We start from the raw sequence: 6,221 nt of genomic DNA on the forward strand, positions 1-6,221 counted from the left end.
GAGGGGTGAGAAAGAAATGAAGTAGAGCAGCATCTCCATGACTGAGGACTAGAGCTGGGAGTCCAGGGAAGACACGGTGGCTGGGATTCTGAGGGGACCAGAGAGGAGAATGCTGCACAGAGAGGACTTGACTCTTCAGCCCCATCCTAATCAACACGTGCAAGTGAGGAAGCCTCTGAGGCCAAGAAAAGAACTGCCAGAGTGAGTCAGAAGGAAAACCCTGGAACTCACACTGCTTTACATAACTCACGGGACACTGGATAGGGGTGTATTTGCCTCAGCAGTGGAGCAAAATTAGTCCAGATAAAATGCTTCTGGAATCTCACTTAACATGGCTTGAAAACAAAACCTAAAAGGCTAGAGCTGTTTCCAAGTAAGTTAATTATGTCCCCCAAACAAAGCTCTAGAATATTTATAGAAATACAAAAATACCCAGCACCCAACAACATAAAATCCACAATGTCTACCATCCAACAAAAAATTACCAGATATGCCAAGAGGCAGATGTTACCCAGGATGAGAAGAGAAAGAAGCAAATTGAAACCAACCTAGAAATGGAACAGATGATAGAATTAGTATACAGGGACATTACAAAGTAATTATAACTGTATTCCATATGTTCAAGAAGCTAGAGGAAAGATCAAACATGTTAAGTAGAGACACACAAGATAAATATAAGATCCAAATCAAATTTCTAGAGATGAAAACTATACCAGATGGTTAATGGCAGATTATACACTGCAGGAAAAAAAAAAAGAAGAAGAAGATTAGTAAACTGGAAGCACAGCAAAAGAAACCATCCAGAATGAAACAGAAAGAAAAAAAGGGAAAATTTTAATAAAGCAACAGTGATCTCTGGGACAATTTCAAGTGGCCTGATAAATGTGTGATTAGAATGTTGAAGGAGAGAGGAGAGAGGGCAGAAAAGCAAAAAATATCTGAAGAAATATGGGTACAAACCTTCCAAATCTGGTAAGAACTATAAACTCAAATATTTAAGAAAGTAAATGAGCCCAAGTGTACATGGGCACACGCGCACATACATACACCCCCCCATAAGAGTATATCATAGTATGTTGTAATCAGATTGCATAATATTTGTGATAAAGAGAAACATTTAAAGGAAAATTGGTATATTATGTATAGGGGGACAAAGATAAGGAGAGCAGATTTCTCATTGGAAATAATTCAAGATAGAAAAAGTAAAGCAATATCTTTAAAGTACTGAAAACAAAACAAAACAAAACTATTCATTCAAGAATTCTATACCCAGCAAAACTGTCATTCAAAATTGGCAAAATAAAACCCATAATGGAAAAGAATAACAAAACAATATAGACATATACACATATATGTATAATATATATGTATATAATTATATAACAGAATCACTTTGCTGTACACCTGAAACTAACACAACATTGTAAACCAAATATATTTCAATAAAAAGTAAACAAAATTGGCAAAAAAAAAAAAAGACTTTTCTGAACATACACAGCTGAAATAATTCAGCACTAGTAGGCCTTCTCTGTAAGAAATGTTAAAAAAAAAAAAAAAGAAAGAAATGTTAATGTGCTTCAGGCAGAAGGATAATGACATCATATGAAAACCTGGATCTGCAGGTGAAATGAAGGGATCCAGAAATGGAAATTTCTATGGGTAAATATAAAGACTTTATTTTTTATTAATTAAATTCCCTTTAAAATTTAATTATTTAAAGCAAAAATAAAATCCTTCTTTCCTTTGTTAAAAGCCAATAGATAGATCCTCACGTGGACAGCAGTCAGCCTGAGTGTGGAAGGGAGACCCAAGGGGGCTGAAGATGCAGGGAGCTAAGTTCCTTACCATTGGAGAGGAGAGATTCAAACCTGGAGAGAGGCAGTCAGAGAATAAATCGTGTGGTGTTGGACTATAGTTGAAGCTGTGTGTGTGAACTCATAGATTTCTGAGTATGTCAATAGGTCTAGAAGATTCAGAAGTAAATTCAAGTGTGTGTGTCTGCTTCCCCTTTAAGCCTGTCCACAGAAGGGTCTGGGAGCACCTATACTTTGGTCACAATCGGTAAGCATGCTTAACACCCAGATCCTGGTCTCCAAACACCACTCTCCACTAAAAGGAACCAGATTCTTCAGGGAAATGGCTTATTTCAGGGCTATAGCAGAGAAGAAATAAGACGGGTCTGGAACATCTTGCTGTGTCAGCAAGCAAGAAAATACTCAAGGAATAAAGGGGCCATGCCAAAGGTCAGAGAAGACAGGGTGATGGCCCCACTGGCCAAATCTAGGGTAATCTGAGCATGAAAACAAACAAACAAAAAATGATGGCAACTGATTGTAATCCATTGAATAGAACATGAATCCACGAATCTGCAACACATAAATAAGTAAATGAACAAATTAATGGGAGAAACAGAACACTTTTTCCTTGCAGTAGAAAGCCCACAGATTAACGAAGGAAGAATGAAGGTTTGAGAAAATCTCCACTTGGCAACAACTATACAAATAATTCGGGCAAGACACAGAAATATCAACAGTTGCTACAATTAGTGAGTAAAACTGAGATGAAGAAGGTAATTTTATGTAGTCTCAGAATGTCTCCCTGCTAAGTATTTACTGACACCAAAGGGGGAAAAACCTAATGAGGAAACACGGCAGAAAAGATCTCAGTCAAATGAGTAAAATTAATACCCTCAGTAATAGGACACACAGGCATCGTGTGCCACCCATTGGCTGAAATGAACACAGACTCTGTGACATCCTGGTACAAAAAATGCATGACATGGCCTCATCATGGGAAAACACTGGAGAAACTCCAGCTGAGGGAATCTGCTAGATGGCTGGCCCGCAGTCTTCATAATCATCAAGGCCATAAAAGTCAAAGACAGACTGAGGAATGTTCCAGATTGAAGGAGAACAGAGAGCACTGGGCTATCTGAGAAGGGGCTGGGGGTGCGAGGGTCAGGAAGGGAAAGTCAAAAGTAATATGTGAGGAAAAAATGCCCTGCTGTTGCTGTTTTACAAACTCTCAGACATGCATGCGTCTTGCTTCACACACAGTTAGCACAACATTGTTAGGGGAAGCACGCTGACTGAAACCACCCACCCTGACCAAGCACCATAGTAACCATTTGGGTGAGCTATTTTATGACTACTTACTGGGTCTGGAAAGGAACATGGAGCAAGCCACCACCAACTGGAAGACTTTGAGAAAGGTCAAAAGGAGATATCATGTGTCCTACCACCTCCAAGAATCCTTCTCACTGGCATCCTGTCTGAGCAATGCGTGCGCCACCAGGAAGGACCCTGAGTCAGAATGATTGGCTAGAGACAACCCATTGGCTAAAAACTAATCCCATCACCATAAAACCTGAGACTGCCAGACACGTGGCAGAGCAGTTCTCCAGGGTTTCCTTACACTACTGCTCTCTGCCCGGGCACCCCTTCCCAATAAAGTCTCTTGCTTTGTCAGCACACGTGTCTCCTTAGACAATTCTTTTCTGAGTGTTAGACAGGAGCCCATTATCAGGCCCTGTAAGGGGTCCCCCTTTCTGTAACAACGCTAGGAACCGCTATCAACTAGCTAGTGCTACTCTTGGGTTTAATGATGAGTTTATCTGGGCAATTGGCCACACTGGTATTGACCAATTGGGCCCTTTGGCAGTGCCAGGACGCATACAGAATTGTTAGCAGTGCAAGAGTGATGCATGTATACAGTTGAAGGGGCTCATCAACCTAAGACTTGTTACTTGAGCATTTCCATTCCTCCTTAGGCTAACTGAGAACAACAGGAAAATGAAAATACATTCTGGGTCTCTCGGGCTTCCCAGCTGGCACTAGTGGTAAAGAACCAGCCTGCCAATGCAGTAGACGTAAGAGAATCGGGTTCAACTCCTGGATCAGGAAGATCCCCTGCAGGAGGGCAAGACAACCCACTCTAGTATTCTTGCCTGGAGAATCCCATGGACAGAGGAGCCTGGTGGGATACAGTCCCTATGGTTGCACAGAGTTGGACACAACAGAAGTGACTCAGCACACACACATGCATGCTGGGTCTCTTATTGAGTAGTTGAATCAAAATTGGGGAAATATATGCAGAGGTACGGAGAAGGCAATGGCACCCACTCCAGTACTCTTGCCTGGAAAATCCCATGGACGGAGAAGCCTGGTGGGCTGCAGTCCATGGGGTCGCTAAGAGTCGGACACGACTGAGCGACTTCACTTTCACTTTTCACTTTCGTGCATTGGAGAAGGAAACGGCAACCCACTCCAGTGTTCTTGCCTGGAGAATCCCAGGGACAGCGGAACCTGGTGGGCTGCCGTCTCTGGGGTTGCAGAGTCGGACACGACTGAAGCAACTTAGCAGCAGCAGCAGCATGCAGAGGTATTCAGGAAGTTTCCTTCCAATATTAGCTGAAAACCAATGGTCTGGTTGTCTCTCATCTTGGGCAAGATTTTTTGCTGTATTTATCAAATAGTTAACCCTTCCCTTGCCTGGCTCCGGAAACAGAGATGGGTAATAACAGCCCCCACCCTTGGGCCTTTCCTGAGGAACCATACCTGGTGAGACAGAGGTGTTAGAGGGATGGCAGGGTCATGTCAGACTTTTATGAGAATACGTTGGAGGACAGCCGCTTTGGGTTGGAGTGGGAGGAGTGGCCGGAGAGAGGAAGGGAAGTACTTCCTGGAGGAAATGTTGCCAACCACAATAAGTAGGATCTGAAACATTCAGCTGGGTGAAAAGCAAGTTTACATTGCTGAAACCATTTACCTCAGATTGGGACTTGAACCCACGTGCTGGGGCTTGAACCCAGCCAAAACTCAGTTTGGGACTCAAACCCACATGGCCAGGACTCCAATCTGGCCAAAACCCTTCTTGGGACTTGAACTCACATGACTGGGACTCAATCCCAGCCAAAACCCATGGTCTCCCAACTGAGATCACAAATCTGGTTTCAGGACCGAATGAAGCTCAGGTTCTTGATGTCTCATCACAGAAAGAATTCAGTGAGAGACAAAGTGATAGGTAAAAAGTGGATTTATTCAGAGAGAAACACACTCCACAGATAGATTGTGGCTCACCACAGTGAGTGCAGTGGTTTGAAATGTGGCATGGTTAGTTTCTATGGGCTGGGTAATTTCATAGGATTATTCCAAGTATTTTGGGGAGTTCAGTTGCTCAGTCATGTCTGACTCCATGGACTGCAGCATGCCAGGCTTCCCTGTCCATCACCAACTTCCAGAGCTTGCTCAAACTCTTGTCCATCAAGTCAGTGATGCCATCCAACCATCTCAGCCTCTGTTGCCCCTTCTCCTCCTGCCTTCAATCTTCCCAGCATCAAGGTCTTTTCCAACTAGTCAGTTCTTCCCACCCTGTGGTCAAAGTATTGGAGCTTCAGCTTCAGCATCAGTCCTTCCAGTGATTATTCAGGATTGATTTCCTTTAGGATTGACTGGTTTGATCTCCTTGCAGTCCAAGGGACTCTCAAGTCTTCTCCAACACCACAGTTCAAAAGCATCAATTCTTTGGCACTCAGCTTTCCTTATGGTCTTTATTTTGGGGAAGGTGTGGAGATTTCCAAGAGTTGGGCCACTGCCCACTTTTTGGTCTTTACCTTGGGACTGTCATGGTGCCTCTGGGTGTGTCATTTAGCTTGCAGATGGAGGATCAAGGTCTAGTGGAAGTTGACTTGTCTGCCATCTTGGGCCCATTTGATTCTAATGGGTTTATGTTGTGTCCTTGGGGTATGTCATTCTTTTGAAAGTTGTGCCCTCCCCCCTTCCCTCCTGTTTCATTACATCAACAAAGGGGCCCAGGGACTCTACCCTAAGGTGGAGGGCTGATGGTGGCTTGTGATAGCCAAGTTCATGCTACAGCAGGCTTTCTATTTAAAGTGCTTCTGTGACAACACGGGGAATCATTTTCTCCAGACAAGTGCCTTGTAGGAGGTATACCTGCCATTCCACTTCCATGGTTCACAGAGACAAGATTTGGGCCTCTAGCCAGGAAAGTGTTACATGTTGGAGACATGTAATGTCATGGTTTTGCCACCACAAGCGTCTGCTGAGTGTGTGCCCAAGATAAAGGATGCAACAGGAGTGTCACTGTGCCAACCTCAGGAAGCCTGTGATTACTAAGAACAAAGGGCAAACCTAAGCTTTTTTTTTTTTTTTTTTTTAGGAAACAATATTCGGAGGCAAATTGAACAGCAGGGCTAAAGTGGA

This window comes from Bos taurus, chromosome 1, assembly GCF_002263795.3.
Source record: "Bos taurus isolate L1 Dominette 01449 registration number 42190680 breed Hereford chromosome 1, ARS-UCD2.0, whole genome shotgun sequence".
Lineage (NCBI taxonomy): Eukaryota > Metazoa > Chordata > Mammalia > Artiodactyla > Bovidae > Bos > Bos taurus.